Source organism: Ochotona princeps, chromosome 23, assembly GCF_030435755.1.
Source record: "Ochotona princeps isolate mOchPri1 chromosome 23, mOchPri1.hap1, whole genome shotgun sequence".
In the NCBI taxonomy this organism is placed as follows: domain Eukaryota; kingdom Metazoa; phylum Chordata; class Mammalia; order Lagomorpha; family Ochotonidae; genus Ochotona; species Ochotona princeps.
Genome location: NC_080854.1, coordinates 8,641,651 through 8,662,282, shown reverse-complemented (window position 1 = coordinate 8,662,282; position 20,632 = coordinate 8,641,651). Strand labels below are relative to the sequence as shown.

Genomic DNA, 20,632 nt, shown 5'->3' with positions numbered 1-20,632 from the left:
CAATATACCGAAAGGGGAGATCCTGAGGACAAACACCTCTAAACTGATAACACAATGACTTCTCATAATTCAGAAAACAGAACAAAATGCACTGACATTTTTTAAAATGAAGAGCAAATAAAAATATTACTTAGCAGTATCAGGGAAAACACCATTCCTGAGGAGTGGTGGGGCAGGGAGCCGACTGATTTACTGAGTCATTTCACAAGAAAATACATACATACATTTTACACACAGGAATTACACAGGAGGCAACATAATGTCTCATTGTGTTCAGGCTCCACAAAAAAAAGTCTGCTTAGACTTTTTGAAATAGTGGCCCCATGCCTTGAGTCCTAGACTAGAACTCTATGCTTTTGTCCACTGCATGAATTATGATCGCCAAGTGGGGTGTAAAGGAATTTTGGAGCCCATAAATATGAAACCCGAACAGCTTTTGTCATGATAATGACAGCAACGTCAAAACGCCATAGACAGGTTGGTATTTTGTTAGATTAATAAGCGGATTTCATAGGTTCCCTTGTGTTTCCCCACAAGAAATGAGGAAATGTATTGAGTTGGCCAAACAACATCTTCTCTATCATTCAACAACAGGTCTCCCTCTCCAAACATAAGCCATTTAGCACCACACTCTAATATCAGGATTCAGAAAACAAAAGCTTACATACTCAATTAACCTTCATTCAATATCCTCTTTACTGTTTCTGTATTGTTGTTCAGTATCTCATTAGTGCTGAAGCTTTAATACTTTAATAAAAGTGACACTGAGAAGCTTAAACTAGAAATTATTTTTTTTTTTAAGATTTTATTGTTATTGGAAAGCCGGATATACAGAGAGGAGGAGAGACAGAGAGGAAGAGCTTCCATCCGATGTTTCACTCCCCAAGTGAGCCGCAACGGGCAGGTACGCGCCAATCCGATGCCGGGACCAGGAACCTCTTCCGGGTCTCCCACGAGGGTGCAGGGTCCCAAAGCTTTGGGCCGTCCTCGACTGCTTTCCCAGGCCACAAGCAGGGAGCTGGATAGGAAGTGGAGCTGCCGGGATTAGAACCGACGCCCATATGGGATCCCGGGGCTTTCAAGGCGAGGACTTTAGCCGCTAGGCCACGCCGCCGGGCCCTAGAAATTATTTTTTTAAAAAAATCACATTGCTGACAACATGTACAGTGATTTCTTTGCCTTCAATATGCAGGCAAGAGCCAGCACTGTGATGCTGTGGGTTAGGCCATGGCCTGTAGTGCCAGCTTCTCATATGGGTGCCGGATCAAGTCCCAACCAATCCACTTCTGAGCCTGCTGATGCTCCTTAGAAACCTATAAGTGCTGAGGCCCCTACACTCACAGAAGATGCAAATGAAGTTCCCAGGTCCTGACCTTGGCCTGGCCCAGCACTGGCATGGAAGCTATTTGGGAAACAAACACAGTAGATGAAAGATCTGCCTCTCTTTCTCCCTTTCTCCCTGTAATTCTACCTTTCACAAATAAACTCAATAAAATAATGTGCATAAAATCTTTCAACAAGAAATCAATACATCTGCTACACCTAGCTTGCCTGTTTGTTTGCTCTTCTTCTTGTGGCATTTCCCAGGAACCAGTTCCATACTCAGAGTTCTCAGCCTTGGAAAGTAGAGCAGTACTACCTCCTTGCTCCTAACTATGGTGGCGGCCCATATGGCACTGAACTTGGACGAAATTTCTTACGGAGCAATTTTGAAAACTGCAGCCAGGGGGAATCTTAAAAATCATTCAACTGAAAAAAAAGATTGGCCTTTTTAGCTATTGCCTGCATGGCCCAAAACTGGTTTTTATTTGGGGGAATATTTTCAGGAAATGGAGCTGAGGCTTAAATCTTTAGTCCAAGTACCTCCAATCCAGTTATCTTTCTTCAACCTTATTCACAGGCTGCTATTTGGGGCTTTGGAGTCCCTTTGGCCTCCAGGATAGTGAAAAACATGGATGAGGAAAGAGAACTCAGTGGGTGGCGGGTCCATCCATCCTCCGGGAGAACCAAGCAGCCACGCCCACCCCAGCCCCCGATTCACAGATCACCACAGACTGCTGAGTAACATCTGACTTGCTGGTCCACAATTTGAAAACTGTGAAAAACAGAGTCAATGAAACTTTTTTTCTGCTTTGCATTTCTCTATCTATATGCAGAGTCCTTTGGGGGTCTACGGGTCTCTTTTTGATAAACAAAGATCCTGGAGGAAAGACGGCTACTGGATCACTCAGTCCTGGCTCCCAGCTTCGGCCCAGCTGCTCCTCTCCCGCTGTACATGTTTAGAGTGAATCAGCAATAAGAAATCTTCCTCTTTCTTTTTCCTTTTCTTTTCATTTTCATTCTCTCTTCCCTCCCAGCTGCCCCTCAAATAAGGAAGAGATAAATGGACACATTCTGTCAGTTAAAAAAAAAAAAAAAAAAAAAAAAAAAAAAAGAAATCTCAACCAAAGGTAGAAAGGTAGTAAGTAAAAAATATGCCAGCGCTGGTGAACGCCCAAGTTTCACAAGAGTGCAGCAAGACATGGGTGATAAACTTTAGAAAAGGCTCGTATGTCTCATCAGCAGATGAATACATTAAAGCAATTTCAGAAGTGGAAAACAGTTTACCAACAACGATCTCTGAGGATATGGACTTGTTGATAGTCTGCAAACTAGATCAGAATATATCAAAACAGCCAGACGGATGGTGTCATTTTGCAAATATTCATCACCATCAACTCTCAAGGTTGTATTACACATCCCCAACACAGTAGCCTTGGCTCCGTGTCACTTGCAAGCAAACCTTTTAAGGATCAATGTGTTCTCCACTTCCTGCCTCAGTGTCCTGGAGTGGGGTTTCCTCCTCTGCCTGGGTCCCAGAGTGACGACACTGTGAAGCAGGGCCACAACCAACTCACAAAGGACCAGACACAGAATTGGGGGAAACCCTTGGTTTCTGAAAGAGCCTCAGACTTCAGGGTTATGTATCACTTTAGACTAACATCTTAAGTTCATTAACATGGAAACAAATGGATCATGAAGGTAAAAGCAGTAAGGGTCTCAGACTAGATAGATGAAGTGATATGATAGAGAAAAGGACTGAGACGATAATAATCCCACTAACAACAACAAATATACCTTTTAACGTTCTCTATATTTCTGTGTCTTCCATTATGTTCATCACATCTCATTTAATCTTCACCAAACTCTTACATGCTTAATACCACAATGTGTGTGTGCCCAACAACCAACGAAACTGCATAATTATATGCACATGTGTCACAGGACTAACTCAGGATGCTGCGCTAACTCAAGGCCTGCACATTCTCAAGAAAAACCTCTCTTCAGCAGTATACCTTGATGGACTCCAGGGGGCAAACTCTCAGAACTACAGGAACAATGTATGCTGCTAGAACAGAGTGTTAGATGCCTTGTGTCTTTGGGTACCAGTTTGTTCACGTAGTTGATGCTAACAACGTAACTCACTATGGATGCTCAAATCTGAGCAGATTGTGCAGGTCCTACAAACCCAGGGACTGAACACAATTAAATACACTGGAAAAGACAGCATCGACTCCAGCCCAGGTCCCCTGAGGTCGCACTCCACTCACCACCGTCTTTCTGCGTTTTCCTCAAAAAGCACACAGCACCAGACACTAGGAACATGAGGCTCGGCTCAGGCCATTCAGTTCCGTATCTTCTCTCTCGAGGAGTAACTTTCTTTGTCTTCCAACACGCTTTTAGACCTTGCTTTTCCTAAAAAATATATATATATTGGGAGTTAGGATTTTCCTTCAGAAGCCTCCTTACAAAGGGGCACTGTCCAATTCAGAGTTTTGATGTGACCCCTGTTCCTATTTCACCCATAGAGAGTCCCCCTCCCCACCCTCACTCAGGTGTATGATCCCATATGCTTCCTGCTCAGCCACCAGAAACCACTGAATCCGCCTGTAATTTTTATGCCTTTAGTTTTAATCCCTTCCTGCTAGAGAATACAAGCATGCTACCACTTTTGGGAGCAAACTGGAAATTGGATGTCTGGTCCCATCCTAGACAAGGATCACTAGGGAAATTTGACATTCCACACCCAAGCGTGCTCTCTCATACTTCCAATGAGGGAGAACTCCCACCCATCATTCCAGGATCAAGTTTGCTGAGAAGTCATCCAAGTGTGACATTCAAACCTATGTCTCAAAAGCTCCCCCTTGTGTGCACATGGAAAATAACTAATTGGAATCACCACCAGTGAAGAACCAAGATCAACTATCAGTTTGAAGTCTGTTAATCTAGTTAGAAAATTATTACAAAATTAGCTTGCTTACACATGCCATGTTTAAAATTGAAAAGAACAGATTAAAGCATTATCAAATGAAACAGATGTATAAAAAGTACTTTTCCTTAAGAGTTATGAGACAAGGCAAAAAAAAAAAAAACTGGGTTTGTTCCAGTCACAAATATATTCCAAAATAAAAGAACATAACATAAGCAACTGTTTCATATTTTTGAGTCAAAGAATCATATGAAAATAAACCAAAACATTTGTTGTACTCTCCAGAAAGCATTTGCTTAATGGAAATGTGTTCTGATTTCTCCTGCTTACCCATTAATCTTTCCCTTAGGGGAAAACATACTACAGCTAAAGCGCCCGTACAAATTTGCTACTCTCGAGTAAAATGTGGACTTCTGGGGTGTTGAAATGAAGACTGACCTCAAAATGTCTCCCTCCGCATCTCCGTTTTTTTTTTTTTTTTTACAGACGAAGAAAGTGGACTCAGAACTGAACACCCGCCCCAGTCCACGGGGCTGATACAACAGCTGAGCGGATCCCTCCTGCTTATTTTCTAGGTCAATATTTATGTCTTTATACCATGCTGTTGTCCATTTTTTAAACAATGGCAGCAAATATGAAATAGGGAAAAAAGAAACACTAAAAATATACTTCAAATACTATGCTGTTTCGGGTGTATTGTATGAATCAACTCACCTGGTGCTGAGGTTTGCCCTGAGAAATTGAGTCATGATCCTCATTTTATACCTGAAGATTTCAATGCCTACCCCGAAGATCATCAAGAAGAAGTTGTGGAGGGGCAGGTGTGGTGGCATAGCACGTTAAATTGCCGTCTGTGACACCTGCGTCCCATTTTGGGGGTACAGGTTGAAGGACCAGCTACTCTTCTTCCTAGCCATTGTCCTGCTAATTCAGACCCAGGAAGATAGCAAATCATGACCCAAATGTTTGTCCTCCCGCCACGGGAAGACCGGGCTGGAAGTCCTGGGTGATGGCTTCACCTTGGAATGAAGTTGGCCCTGCCCTGGTTTTTGTAGGCATTCGGAGAGTGAAGCACCAGATGGAAGATTTGTCTCTATTACTCTCTCTTTCACGTAGACAATAGCAAAACTAAACAAACTTTTCTTAGAAAAAAAAAATGTGAAGCCCAGGAGCCTAGCTCTGAAAAACAACTTCTTAACCACAAATAATAGGCTCCAGAAAGGAAAATTCTTACTTAAAATTCATAGGAGCATTGGCTACAGGATTACACCTAAAAAGGCAACTGGCTTACAAGAGACATTCTGACCCAATTACTCTAAGTTTTGCAAGTATTCAGTTTCATATAAATTATCTAAATGGAGGCTGGCATTGTATGGTGTGCTAACCGAAGTCATACTTATTCATCTATAATTAAATATCATTCTTATCTGTTCATTAAAACAATCCCTTTTAAAGCCCTTTTTGGTTAGCCTATTCTCTGCATAATCAAACTAGATTTTTGTGAAGGGTAGGGAGGGACACATGATGCACTTTAGCTGATCTAAAGGAATATGAACTTCTTCAGGCTACCCAAAATGGAGATCCTGGACAAATTCTGCCACCTTTGATCGTGTTGTTCCCACTCTTGGCATCTATGACATCACTGCTTTGGCCTTTGCCTGGGATTCCAGACTTCCCCCAAACAGCATGTTCCTCCTAAGTTTGTTTGTTAAAGGTTGGGACTCCCAGAGTTTGTCCCTGAGGAATTCTCCCCACTTGTCACCCCCTATTACTTGATTGCCCACACCCATCCAACCACTCTCCACAACTCAGAGGCCAATGCCTGGCTTCCGGATTGAAGTCTGCTAACTAGTTCTCTCCTCTAAGCTCCATACTGTTCATGGCCCTACTTCAAGCTCAGCAAAGTCAAGTCCAAATCATGACATTTCATCAAAACTCTTGTATTCCTTATGACAGGAGATTTCTCCCATCCACCAATCCAAACCTAGAATCATGCCAGGTGCTCTGCCTCCCTTTCAGGATACATCCAGCCAGATTTTAAATTTCTAAGAACTGTACTTTCTAAATTGCTTGTGTCATCTTCTTTTACTCTTGTTTTCAGGAAAGCCATCTACAGCCCATTTTCATGTTACTCCCTGTACCTCAAACTGTCTTAAGCAGAACCAAAGAGTTTCGTTAAGAAGTGATGCCAGGAAGCAAAAGTGGCAGAATGTGGAAGAATGGCAGTGCTGGAAAGAAAACAACACTGTCTGGCATCTCTGGGAGACCAGAGAACATGCCACCTACTACCTCACTCTGAGACCGAAGCTTCTGAAATACTTATCAACCGTTATAGAGGGTCATACCCCAGAGAGTCTACTTCTGGCCTACCACGATGTAGCTCTACGATTCACAGTCATTGAGCTATTGGGTGTACAGGACCAGTGACTGTTAATGCAATATAGCAGGGGCACAGGCTACATCTGTCACAACATCTTTCCAAGGCAATCCCAGCTTAAAGTCCAACCGCCTCTGCCCAGCATACAAGTCACCTGTTTTCTTTTTCAGCACTGTTTCTTAGGCACTCTGGGTGAACATGTCCCTCTGGACCGCAGCCCTGACTTCCACCTGTGTGTCTGATCAAGTGGCAGAGAAGTTGACTGCCCACACAGCCGGTCCAGGCCCCAGAACATGAACTCCTAACAAGCAGGGACCAAGGGGTGATTCATCCCCATTTCCACAGCACATGGCCCAGGAGGAAGTACCAGAAAAGCATCAAGTCATTCATAAATGATCTAGCAGGAAAAAATAATGGCTGAGATTAATATGCATAGCACACAAAACCCAGATGAAAAGACTACATTTGAGAACAACATAGAGAGTAATTATCTGTGTGCTTCTTTAAAAACAAAGTTCTAACTAAGGATTTGTTTCCGTGTACCTATGGGATCCACATCGATTTCCTTCATTCTGTTTCAGCTTCTTAAACTCCGTGCCTCTTTATTGGCACCGATTTCTGTAAAGGAAATCTAAGGCTTAATAGAGTCTGGCAGGGGGCCCTTGAGAATAAATCCTCTGCTTTAGAACTCACAACTATTTTGTGACTGCATTTTCAGCCACTCAAACTTCGGGTCGCTCTCAGAGGCCTGACAGTGAGCTATCTTCACATTAAACCCAATGGATGCCTCTAGAGAAAAAAAAAAAAAGCAAGTGATGTCATTCCCCTCCCAGGCTGGTGCTAGAGGTCTCTCAAGGTCACTTCTGTCTGTGTCCCTGCAGGGCATTTCTGCCACGGCACAGATGAAGGGCAGAAACCAATGCAGCTTTGCACACAGGGAGTCCTGCTCATCGGTCTGAATTCATCATAAGCAACTTAATTCTGCCCCTTGTACCCAAGCCCAAACAGTGATTGACTTCCAATTCTGGAGGATTTTGAAGAAAGGAAAAGATGAAAAGGAGAAAGCATTCATGCACTGTATTTTTTTTAAAGTTCAGTCAAAATTGACCCTACTTACACTGATGTGAACGCATAAACACAGTGTGGATATCTGGCATCCTGGGGCACACTGTGTGCTGGCCAGCTGCTGTTGTGCCCTTGTACAACCCATGGATCACAGTCCCCAGGTCTGACGGCAGCTAATTACCTTTGGTCCATGCAGTTGTAGTTTCTGCGTTTGCTCCTCACCTCCTTACCCTGAGACTCACAATCAGAAAGGAAAACAGCCACTGTAGATCTTGTGTGCTGAAGGTTATAACATTGGGTGTTGTCTCACACCATCTGTGTTTTGCCCTGAGCACCATGAAGCTTCTTAAGCCTGAACGAACTGTGCAAATACAGCCACAAGGTAATCTGTTACAGCAGAAGTCAAAGCAGGAGGCTTGGAACACCCTGCTGGCAAACTAGGTCTGCAGTCAATGCTTTATTTCATATTTTCAGACCCACTGCAGGCAGCCAAGGAGTTGCTATTTAAAATGTTTTGCTGACGTCATATGAAACAATGTAAACAGACTTTCTATCCCAGTGACGCCAATGCTGAAGTCAGTGTCTGTGTGCTCTAATATTTGGTGGGGATTCTGTACATACTGTTTCCAGTTCCTTATGCCCAGAGGCGGAGTTCTGCTTTGGTGTAAACTGATACCCATCTCTGTTACTGTTCGTCCTCCTTCCTTTAAGTTGACTCCTGAGGCAAAGCACACTGGTGTGACCAGGCGATACAGCAGGCACTAGGCATGGGGGATGGGGCTTGCTGAAGTCCCTGTTCCATCCATGCATTGCTTGATACTATCTCCTCAGGACTTACCTCCTGGATACCAACAGCCAAAAATTAAGTCAGTGGGCCTGGTATGATAACTCCGGAGCTAAATCCTCGCCTTTCATGTGCCGGGATCCCATATGGGCACGAATTCACGTCCCAGCTGCTCCACTTCCCATCCAGCTCCCTGCTTATGGCCACGGAAAGCAGAAGAGGATGGCCCAAAGCCTTGGGATCCTGCTGCACTCGTGCAGGAGACCCAGAAGAAGTTCCTGGTTCTTGGATTCCAATTGGCTCAGCTCCAGCCATTGTGGCCACTTGGGGTGTGAACCAGTGGACAGAAGAGCTTTCTCTAAGTCTCTCCTTGCCTGTAAATCTGCCTTTCCAGTAAACATAAATATTAAAAAAATTAAGTTAGCAAACACTGAACATCTCTAAGGGGAATAGTTAAGACTTTTTAAAGGTCATTTCCATCCCTTTTATTTTCCTTTTCCTTAAAACTTCAACTTTCCTTTGAGGAAAGAACAGATTTTACTCTACATTGCACCATCCTGAATGGTGATATAGGAAGGTTTTCTGGTTTGTCCACAATCAAAGAGCCAGTGTATGAAAGAACCAGATTGAAATTCAAGTCCAATGACTGAAAGCCCAGTATCTTCACCATCATCCTTCCTAAGGTTAACCCAAGTTTCACTTTATAACAGTGGTGGAGAGAAACCTTGATCACAGAGGTTTTAAACCAAACTCTACATGCCTATGTGTGAATGTGGGAGGTCCAGAAACCTGACTGTATTTAACAGCTTCGTGTATGTGCCTTTTCTTAGAGACAGAGGCAATGACTCCAAAATGGGTATACAAAGTTCTAATCATAATTACATGATTTATATGACACACATATAAAATAACAAAGCATTTTCCCCCTTTGGGACATCTAAAATGTATTTTATTGCAATTACCAACATATAACAAGCTACCCCACTTTATTTTTTTATAAACTGGTCATTCGGGGCAGGGTTCAGCAGATGGCTCCTCTCCGCTCTATGTCCCATCAGCTGCAGTCACTCAACAGGCAATGGAAAGGTACTTCTGAAAAGGCGCTTGCGCAAGCCTGGCTGCCAGCTCCTCTCCAAGTGGGCAAGCCCTCACAGCATGGCATCTGGGTTCCAAGACCAAACAATTCAAGAACCAGGAAGTGGAAATTACCCTTTTCTTAAGACCTGCACCCAAAAACTGACACAGTGTCACTTCTACCATATTCTATTTGGTCAAGCAGTCGCAAGAGGATTCAAGGGCATAGACCCCACTTGTTGACGGAAAGAGTACTGAAGGATTTTGAGGACATTTTTTAAAACTTCCACATAACTCTGGAGTTTTTGTCCTTATCATTCAGTTTCTCTTCTCTCCCTTTCTTTATCTCTGTCTCTGTCTCCCTTCCTCCCTCTCTCCCATTCTCATATAGATCTGTGCTGCGTGAGAAATCTGGCTCCAACACTGCACAAATTTCTCATTTCTCGGGATACTTCTGTAGCTAATCCAAACTACTCTTGCCAGTTGGTCTTTTCTCCTCTTATAGGTGCAAACTTCTGTCTTTGGTCAGAGTGGACTCCTCTTTAGGTTCCTTGCTGCCTGCACTGTAATGAATAGCAGATGCTCTGTGTAGCTGCTTCTTTAAAGAAATCCTGGCCAATAACTTTGTAAGTTGTATTTATTTAGTAAAAGGCAGAGTGAAAGGAGCTGGGGAAGTCAGGTTTGGGGTGCTGTGGATCAGAAGGGAGGAAGAAAGATCTTGTAGCCACTGATTTACTCCTCCTCCAATGCCCATAGCTTTCAGGGCTGGGCCAGGCTAAAGCCAGGAGAAAGAAACTCTATCCAAGTCTTCCATATGGGCATCAGGAATTTATGTAGTTGGACCATCCTCCAGTTCCTAGCAAGAAGCTGGATTGGCAACAGAGTAGCCAGGATACATAAAACAGCAAAATGGGATGTAGACCTCCCAAGAAGTTGCCTAACCCACTGCACTGCAACCATTGACCTGTATTGTATTACGGGGATAGTGTCTGTGAGTTCTAAAGCTGCAAGACAGAGGTTACGCTGAGGTGGCCATATTACATAGCAGCAATATAAAACTAGAGAGGCTTAGCTCTCTGAGAGCTTTCTGTGGGGCTTGTGTGTAAGAGCATCCACAATCCTGTTTGCTTCAGGACATTAATCAACCTGCCTATCTTTTGCAAAGTAAAAGCTCTTTGAATTTATGAGGAAATGCCAACAGTACTTACATCAGTTGCATCACTTCCCACTAGCTTCCAAATAAATTCAGACAATTGTTTCATAAAATTGACTATCAGTACTGAAACGTTCTCAGATCCTCTGTCTCCAGCTCTCCCCAGCAAGCCTTTGGAATTAGACTGCTTTTCCTCTGCAGTATAGATGATGAAAAAGAACCTGGCTGAAAAGAAAAACTCCAAGGCCAGGCCTCCAGGGGCTATAAGCAGGTATTCACCTGGGACATCTCCCACAAAGCCACTTGGCTCCTTGCCTCCTTTCTGACATAAGTCTTAGGTCTGCATTTACATAGCACCTGCTTAGTATACCTGTTCCAAGTACACCCTTAAAAATTTACAAGCCAAGCTGTTCTTTTGGCCTAAGTGGTACTATATGTCAGTGTTTCGGTGTAAGTTCCAGCTCAGCTCCCAATTCCAGCTTTCCACTAGCACAGATCCTAGGAGATAGCAGACGGTAACTCAAGTATTTAGGTCCATGCTAATCATGTAGGAAAGCTGGACTGAGTACCTAGCTCATGGATATGGCATGACACAGCCAAGGCCATCCCAAACATTTGAGGAATCTCTCTCTCTCTCTCTCTCTCTCTCTCTCTCTCTCTCTCTCTCACACACACACACACACACACACACACTGATAATTTAAAAATAAAATGTGCATACACAAATACAACTCTATTTTCTATCACTGTTCAGTCCTTAAAACTCATTTTTATGACACTGTAATATATGTTACAAACCAAGTATTCAAAAGAGGCTGCAGGAGCTGGCATTTGAATCTAGCAAGTAATATGTTGCTTGGGATGCTTGCAATTCTTATCAGAGCACCCTGGGCTCCTGCCTAAGCTTCCAACTCCAGATGTCAACCAAGGTATGCAGTGAGAGGTGAAAGGAATTGCTGGTACTACTTCTGTCCCTTATGCCCGCTTTGCCAATCTTAATTGAGATCTAGCTCCTGGATTCAACCTTGCACAACTCTGGCTGTTGCAGGCATTTGGAAAATGAATCACCAGATGAAGATCTCTGAATGTCTATCTGTCTCTCTTTCAGTCTTTGTATCTTTAAAGTACCATGGAAAGTTTAAACGAAAAACGATGTTCTTATTTTGGTGCAAAACATTTTAAAGTACACAAATAGTGTTTCCAAAATATGCAAGTTCCATGAGTTCTTCAACATCTGTGTGCATAGATTCCCAAAGCCATTTGCACCAAATTAAATTTTAATTCCCTTTTCCATGAACTTTCTGAAATCCCCTTGTATTTTACAGAAGTATTTCCTGTCTCCTCTTCTAAAATTATAGCATCAATGAAGGAAGAATTTTTTTATGTCTTGCTTACTGTTGGGTCTAAAGCCAAAGCTGGCTCCACACAAATGTATAGTAAAAGCGTATTAACAAACAACTGAGTGAACCACTAACCCACCTCTTACCATGTCCACAGGGCAGCAATAAGGGATTCCCAGTCACAATGTCTGCTCTGAGCATCCAGTGCTACAGGTAAGACTTTAACAACCATCACACCTAGGCTAGTTTCCTGTAAGAAACCATCACAACCTTAGCGGGGTAAAACACCACCACTTTACTACCTTCTGCTTCTGCAGATCGCAAGCACGCCCCGGGTCACAGTGGGCTAAGACCAAGATGCTCACAGAGGTGCATTTTCTTCCTGGAGTTCCTAGAGAAAACATCTTTTCCCTTAGTCATCTTTCTTTGTCATATCTCCATCTTCTTCTCCCTCCTTCTTTTTTTTATTATATTTTTTACAATCTTTACATTGTTAATTAGCGTAAAAAGGTACAAGAGCTATAGGGAAGTGGGTAAGACTATTATCTCCCTATTGTTTCCTTCATATATCTGAGGTAAAGGGAATATTGAGGGAGAAGTCCCACCCAGTCTCCCACCCATCCCAGGTCCCCGATGTGCGGCAAGCTCTGAGATCCTTGCTCAAGTGGTTTTGATAGTTCACCAGATATGAATCGCTGCCAATCTCGCCACTCCAGGCACGAGGTTGTTGAAGAATCCTTAAACAATTACTCCGGGTCTACCTGGAAGATCTAGGATAACCTCCCTGCTTTAATTACTGCTATTTATTTTATTTTCTTTTTTATGCTGCAATTCCATAGGCTCTGGGGTTTTCCTTATCCCCTCCCAAACTCCTTTCCCTGCCCACTGATTTTCCCTATATTATTACAATAATATAGTCCTTCATAAACAGTAATAAGTCCAACATTCTGCTATTCAACTGTGTCCTGACATTGCTGGTACAGACAATGGCAGAGAGTCCAGCATCCTATTGTCAAGATATATTTAGCAGTTTCATTGGGAGTCCACCTTTGATTTGGAAATAGATGCATAATGCATTGTATCTTTACATTTGGATGTGACAGTCTTTACTACACAGTTACTATGCATTCCCTTAAATTAAAACCTACAAAACAAAATCAACAAGAGGAATACATTTCAAAAATTTACAGCATCATGAGGTTAAGTAGCATGCTACTGAATAACCAACGTGTCGATGAAAAAATGAAAAAGAAAACAGAAAAGTTTGTTGGAGAAAATGATGCCACTGTGTGATCTATTAGTCAGTGAAGAATTTAATAAAAGAAACCATTTTGAAGAAGTAAAAATAAAAACAAAAATATCAAAATCCATTGGTTGCAGCAAAAACAGTATTAAAAGAGCTATTAATCCTGTATTTTGCATAAAGATTGCCTTATATCAGAGAGAGCATATGATATTTGTCCTTTGGGGACTCACTTATTTCACTGAGCATAAAGGTCTCTAATTGGGACCATTTGGTTGCAAATGGTAGAATTCCATTCTATTTAATGGCTGAGTAGTACTCCATGGAGTAGATGTAACACAGTTTCTTTATCCACTCATCTTTTGACAGGCACTGGGGTTATTTCCATGTCTTTGCCATTATAGATTGTGCTGCTATAAACATAGCATTACAGATCCCTTTCTCATTGCACATCTAATTTCTTTTGAATGTGTTCCCAGAAATGGGATAGCTGGGTCATATGGCAGGTTTATTTTCAATTCTCTTAGCACTTTCCATACTGACTTCCACAGTGGTTGCACCTACTCCCAACAGCAGTGAAGGAGGGTATTTTTCCTCCCACATCCACACCAGCAGGTGTTGTTAGTAGAGCTCTGTGTGTAGACTAATCTGGAGTTAGGTAGAACCTCAATGTTTAACCCTTTTATAAGGTCATCTGCTCTGCTGGCTTTTAATTCCATCCTCAACCTTAATTCCCAATTTTTCCTATAAACTAACTATTTAAGAATGCTATGGATGAGGTGGAGACCTGCTATGTCATCTTTTGAAACAAATCATTAAGTGATAAGACTTTCTCCATGTGGCAGGCAATTGGCACAGTGGCTAAGAAGCTACATCTCAAGGGGCCTTGACTAATGTCCCACTTCCACACCTCTATTTCTACTTACTGCTAAGGCACACATGGGTGGTAGTAAATATAACAAACATCCAGGTCCCTTCCACCCACAGGTGAGATACAGAGTGAGTTCACAGCTCCAGGTTGGGGCTTGACCCTGCCCTGTGTGTTGCAGACATGTATAGAATGAACCAGTGGATTGGAGTGCTAGCGTACTAGCGTGCTCTCCCTCTCTCCACTCCACTGACTATGCCAATAAATAAGCCTTAATGTTTTAAACACATTTCTCCCTTCAACTTGGTAGCTGTGATTCAGACTGTCCAGATCCACATTTGGTCCTGACACATGGCCCATCCATTAGTCCTTGATGTGGTATCATAGAAACTTCCCTAGATTGAGAGACAGAAGGCTAACTCCACTCAAGATCTTTTATGAAAATACTGTTCCTACAGCCAGGAAGACTACATTAAAACCACTAATACTCCAACTTCTCCACAAAAAGCAAAAATAGCAAAACTCATTGACAGGTTTATTGTAAAGATGAAACATGGTAAAATGTTCATCAAAGTTCTATAAACATCAAATGCCATACAGTATAAAACATTATCACAGCAGAGATTGCTAACACTGAGATTGTGCATTTATCCTGATAAGATTGATTGCAGTGATCCTCAAAAGAAATTACATAAATAATGACTTGCATACTTGGCAAAAATCTAAACTGAAATTTATTTCCTTTTGAAATACCATTCCCCATCCAAGTCATACATTATCATTACCTAGTTTGTGGATGACCATATTGCTCAAACTAACCAATCGTAAATGTGAAGGTGATTTTATCTATCTGAAGCTTTTCTACACTTTTCCTTAAATGCAACATTGGGAAAAAATAATCTCCTTGCATATACAATAGTTTGAGAAATAACCACTGTGGCTTTGTGTATATTTCCTTCTTGGTTCCTTAAGAGGGAAAATAATGTCTTTTGTAATACTGGTCTCCAGGGTGTTGAGTGGCAGAGATGTGAATATTTGTTACATTGATGAACGAGTCAAGACATTAATGATTAATTAGCAACCAATTAAATCTAGCTGCACATTAGGAACGTGTCCATACTGATGATAAACAATCATAAATCCCTCTCCATCTTCATTTTCCAGTCTTACATTATTACCACCTTGAGGTTCCCAATTCCAAGGGGAAATCAATTTGCTTAGTCTCTGGCAAGAACTCTTATTTTGTTGAAGATAATTTATTTAACTAGGAAGTACTAGCTTCTGATTTACTTTCTTGGTCATCACTCTCGTGATCAAATACTTACTGAAGTTCCCGTAAGATTACTACAAAGAAGTATTTGAGCTTCTTGTCCAAGAAAAAAAAGTGTAGATGCGCAACACATTTTAATTGAGCCCTTTCCCTGGTGAGGTACAAGCACTTCTTATGGGGAGTCAGGAGGGCATTTCCATGAGCTGTACTTCTGTAAGCTGTACTTAGCAGATAATATTTGCTTGTGAACCTCCAGGCCTCTGTTGAATAATGGTAGGAAGACTGCTCCCCTCATAGAATCAGCAGATGACACACCATCAGGTATGTTCCAATAAATCAAAGACACACAAATCCCAAAACCTGATTCTGTGGGGCTCTAAGTACATCTAGTGTGAAACCCGACACATCAAATGTGTTAGGTTAGAACAACTTTGTAAGATGACAGTGGGAGCCAGGCCATGGGTGATACCACCTAGCTCACTTAACCAAGACAGAAAAAAAAATGATTTTCCAAGTTAAGAAAGTCATTGAGCCCAGATGATCTATGGCCAGTACCTGAGGCAGTGTGGTTCCATGTTTTCGTCCTTGAAGCTGTAAGATTCATGACAAGAATCTGCAAACAACCAACCCAGTGTAAGCAGAAAGCACTACTAAGTCACAGGAATGAGTTGCATTTGTATTGAATTTCACTCAAAATATTTTTGGATTTGGAAGAGAAAAGGAAAGCAGACTTGGCCATGTAAATTTTGCTGGCAACTGGAAGTTCCAATGCAATAACCAATTCTGCAATAATAATATTTGCCCCACTCATAGAAGCTATCTCCAGATACACTGAAACCTAACACTCCAAGTGTGGTATTTCAAATTATTTATATTTTAGGTATCCACTGGACATTACAATGGCTAGGGGAAATCACAAACTCTTTGTGGTCAAGCATGGTTAGATCATTTTCAATACCAACCTACCATAGATTCTGGTAAGAAAAAAAATGTTCTTGTTAAAATACCCTATTTCTCTATTAGGAAATTGCTATAGTTTGAATGTATCACCCAGAAATTTATGTGTTGATAAACCTGATTCTAAAAGTCATAGTTAATGATATTTCATGATAGGACTAAGGGATGTAATTAGGATTACTAAAGCATAGGGTGCCCAGGATGGCAGTAGCAGCTTGATAAGAGGAAAGGAGACCCGAACAGGACCTCTGCTCTGCTCCCACCAAGCAATGCCTTCACCATGTGAGGATGCACTAAGAAGGCTCCCATTCGATGCTGGCATCATGCTCTCGGAATTAGCAGTCTCTCAAATCATAAGCCAACGAAGCCTCAATTCTTAACCAATTACTGAGTATATGGTGTTCATTTACAGCAACAGAAAACAGACTTAGACGAGAACCAATTCACACATTGAAAAGGAGGCTTCATTAAACATTTCGCTGATAGGGTTATGTTTCAGTTATCAATGAGCCTGTTACATTTTCTAAGTCTGGGTGTCATTTCAACTGAGACACACTTGTTTATTCTGGTTTAAGAGCCAAATGGAACTCTCCTTAGCAAAAAAAAAAAAAAAAAAAAAAAAAGAAACTATTTTCCTTCTGTTGGATTTTTTAAAGTCACTTATTTACATTATTCAAATCTATGTTTCTCCAACATTTTTAGCAAAATTCATTGTGTCAAGTGGAATCTTTCCTATAATTATAGTATTAAGACTCCAAAGTATCCACACATGCAACTTTTGGGACAGAAATGTCCATTTTTTCCTATCACAAGGTTGTTTAGGAAACTGGCTGCAAGAATGGAGCGACGGGCACTGTGGCACAGTGGAATAAGCTGCCGCTCTTGACACCTGCGTCCCCCAGCAAAGTACCAGTTTCAATGTTGGATACTCTATTCCAAATCTAGCTTCCTATTAGTGCACCTGGGAAGGTACTGGGAAGTGACTCACTTACTTAGGCACCTACCCCCATGTGGAAAACCGGAATAGAGTTCCCGGCTCCCCACCTATGCCTGGACAGGACCTGGGTGTTGCAGCCATTTTGGGATGAAAGCCATCCATCTGTAAATGTTTGTCTCTCCCTCTCTCTCTGCCTTTCTTTCTCTTTCTCCTGATCTGCCTTTCAAATAAATAGTTCAATTAATTAGTTGAAAGAGTGGAGTATATTTTATACTGACAGCTCTTTCCGCTTCTTCAAAAGTTTCTCTCCAAAGCTTGACTTTTTTAACATTGAAATGATATTGTCATCCCAACAGTGCTTACTTGATTTATTTTAAAATTAATTTAGGAATTACGCTTGCACAAAGAACTTAGAACTTCGTAGATCTCACATGTTAAAGATGAGAATTTGCTTCACTTATCTGTAGATTTACACAAACATGATTCCATGTGTATTTTTAATAATATCATAAGTTCTTGCTGCAGTTTTAAGAAATAAACAGAGCTCTAATCAATTCAAGGTAAAATCAGTGTCATCAGGTAGACTTTGGTTTTACCTTGCAATTCGAATTTGTGACTCCCCCTAATTTTTCTCAACAAATGCCAATAAACGCTAAGAACAAAGACTTCTAGAAACTAACCATAAGATTGTAGAGTCCTAACTGTCCTACAAATTCACAGCGTTTAAGGTCTTTTTTTGTGAGAGAGTAGCAGCAAGGGTTTTACTTTGGCAGAGTCCATGAAATTCTGTAAATACCTAAGGTTTTCCACACTGTGCATTGGGGAAAACATTGTATTGAAAGCAAGAACTGATTTATAATTCTTCCAGGAAACACCAGTCCTCTCATATCTTCACTCTGCAAGCAGTTCCAATAGCTAGTGTTGTTGAAGAGTATACTGCTACTCCTAGAGCAACACATAAGATCCTAGGCTTCATTAGGGGCTTGGACCTAAGGTCTCCCCTACTGCTGAAGCTCAACATGCAGATGCACTGGGATTCTCCTAATCTAAATTCTAGCCCAGCAAACAAGTGCAAGGAAGTCTCAGAGTTGCTGCACCGGAGGGATAGGAATGGTTGCACCAGAGGAAACAGGACAGCATAACTTGTTGAAAACCAGTCAAGCAAAGACCAGTGATTATTCTGAAGTCTTTAAAAAAAAATGTAAAGTCTCTTAATTTTAGAAGCTTGACTTCTTTTATTGAAGACAGTTCATTCTACAACAATGGCCAATAATTAGATCTATTTATGCTGACAGTCTTTAGCTCCTCATAAAAGGCCATCTGTAACATTTTCATATTAAGGACTTTTTTTTCTACAAAGAACATTATTATTAACAATGTGAAATACCGAGGCTTTGGAAGAGAAGTGTAATCAAAGACCAAAAACATCAAATTCCATTATCATAGTGTCTGGTTTTGCCTCTGCTTTCTCCATTTAAACAGCAAGAACTAAAAGTAAATGCAGTAAGTAGTGAAGCATAAAGGATGGGGAAATGGAATTGCCGAGTTGGATTACAAACATCTCAAGAGCAAAAAATGTACCTTTTCTTTCTTTTCCTTTTGTGCCTGTCAAACAGTGCATAATCTGCACTGTATCATATTAACAGGTCAAAATCAAGAGGGGAAAAAAAGCAGAAAAGTTAAACTCCCCTTCAGAATCCCCTTCCGTCTGCCTTAACTGTCCTTGGCTTTACTTAGTTGCCCATTCTGTAAATCCCTGCCTCCTTACTTTGGCTGGGGTCAGATCTGATCAAACACTCCTATCACCCTTCCCACACCAGGCCAATGTCAAGTTCGCCATGTACAGTTGTACAGGTTGTTTACTGATCAAAGATTTCCACTTGCAATGGGCAAATAAGGGCCAAAACCACACTTAGAGCGAGAACCAGTTACTGATGGCCAGCTGGAAAACCTCTCTGACAGTTCCATGGCCTGGTTGGAGAAAACCAGAGCTGTATGTTGTCTCAGAGCTGTATCTATTCTGTGTCACACAAAAGCCTTATCTGCTCCCCATGTTATCGAATTTTCACATGCAGTCTGCCCTCAAAAGCAGTGTTTATTTCTTGAAACAAACTGGTTACATCCGAGTTTATTCTTGGGCCATATCTTCTAAATAGTGGACTCTGAAAGCATGAGTAAGAACTAACAAAAAGGAGGCTTTCCCTTCAGAGGTCAGGGAGGTAAAATGGCCGGGGAAAAGTCCTGGCCACATGTCGCTCGTTGGCTTTCTCCCTCATCTTTTTGTTGCCCATAGCTTCCATAATGCTAGAAAGTTAGTCACATCAAGGGCGTATTTCATTTCAGAAAATCCAGCATCTCTCTCTGGCACTCTGTTTCTCTCTCACACTCACTCTCACTCTCTGCCTCTCAATCACTTGCTCACTCCCTCATGGTCCATGTTTGGCTCCTGTGCAAGAGGTCTAAAGGATCCTGCCTTGGGCAACGGTGCCCAGGCCAGCTCTGAGTTGGCCAAGGTAGAACTGTGTCTGCCTGGTCTTAGGTTTACTTCCATTGATTTACTGGTTGGCCCATTCAAGACAGGCATTTCCTTGCGTTGAAAACGGGAAGCTTCAGGAGCCAGATTCATGAAACTCAAGGAAGATGGCGGGAGGTGGGGGACGTGAGGAAAAAATAAAGCAGAAAACCAGGTCCACTCCCATTCTGGCCATTAGCCCATTTTCGCGGTGGAGGAGAGGTTCTTCAATTGGCCTGGCCTATTGTACCAGAATCTTATCATTTTCACTACTGCACATAGGACTTAAACAGGGGCATGTCTCTTGAAAATTGAAACCACTAGGCAGCACCTATTAGAATAGCTATTACCGAAAAGGTGCATATCAAAAGGCTTCAAAAAGCTCACGGAGCTATTCTTCCAGGAAAATGGCGACTCCTGTTCGTGCCCCAGAGTTGCCTCCGGCCACGGATCCTGCACCAGCTGTGGGGCCTGCCGAGGAAGCCGAGTGCCCACCACCTCACCAGCCTCAGGCCCCGCAGAATGTCCTTGCTGCCCCATGGCTTCGACTCTCAAGTTCCCGAGGACTTGGGGCAGCGGAGTTTGGTGGAGCTGCGGAAGATGTGAAGCGCCAGGAGAGACTTTTGCGCAAGGAATAATTCATGTGCAAATCGCCCGACAATGGTCAAAAAGTGTTCGACAGTGTTGCCCTACTGAAAGCTGCCATTCCAGGACGTGAAGGGGTTAGAGGAGTAAGTGAATTCTTTCATCCTGTTAGTTTAGACTGTACGCTAAAGCAAAAAGCAAATGCAGACATTGAAGTG

The 20,632-nt window shown here is 42.0% G+C and overlaps 1 long non-coding RNA gene across 1 annotated transcript in view; it reads right to left on the bottom strand.

The window, feature by feature from the left end:
• Positions 1-20,632, bottom strand: part of LOC131483105 (uncharacterized) — a 512,460-nt gene that overhangs the window by 360,411 nt on the left and 131,417 nt on the right. The window contains exon 3 of the long non-coding RNA XR_009247517.1: positions 3,591-3,735. This is a non-coding gene — a long non-coding RNA (uncharacterized LOC131483105). The remainder of the gene's footprint in view (positions 1-3,590; positions 3,736-20,632) is intronic.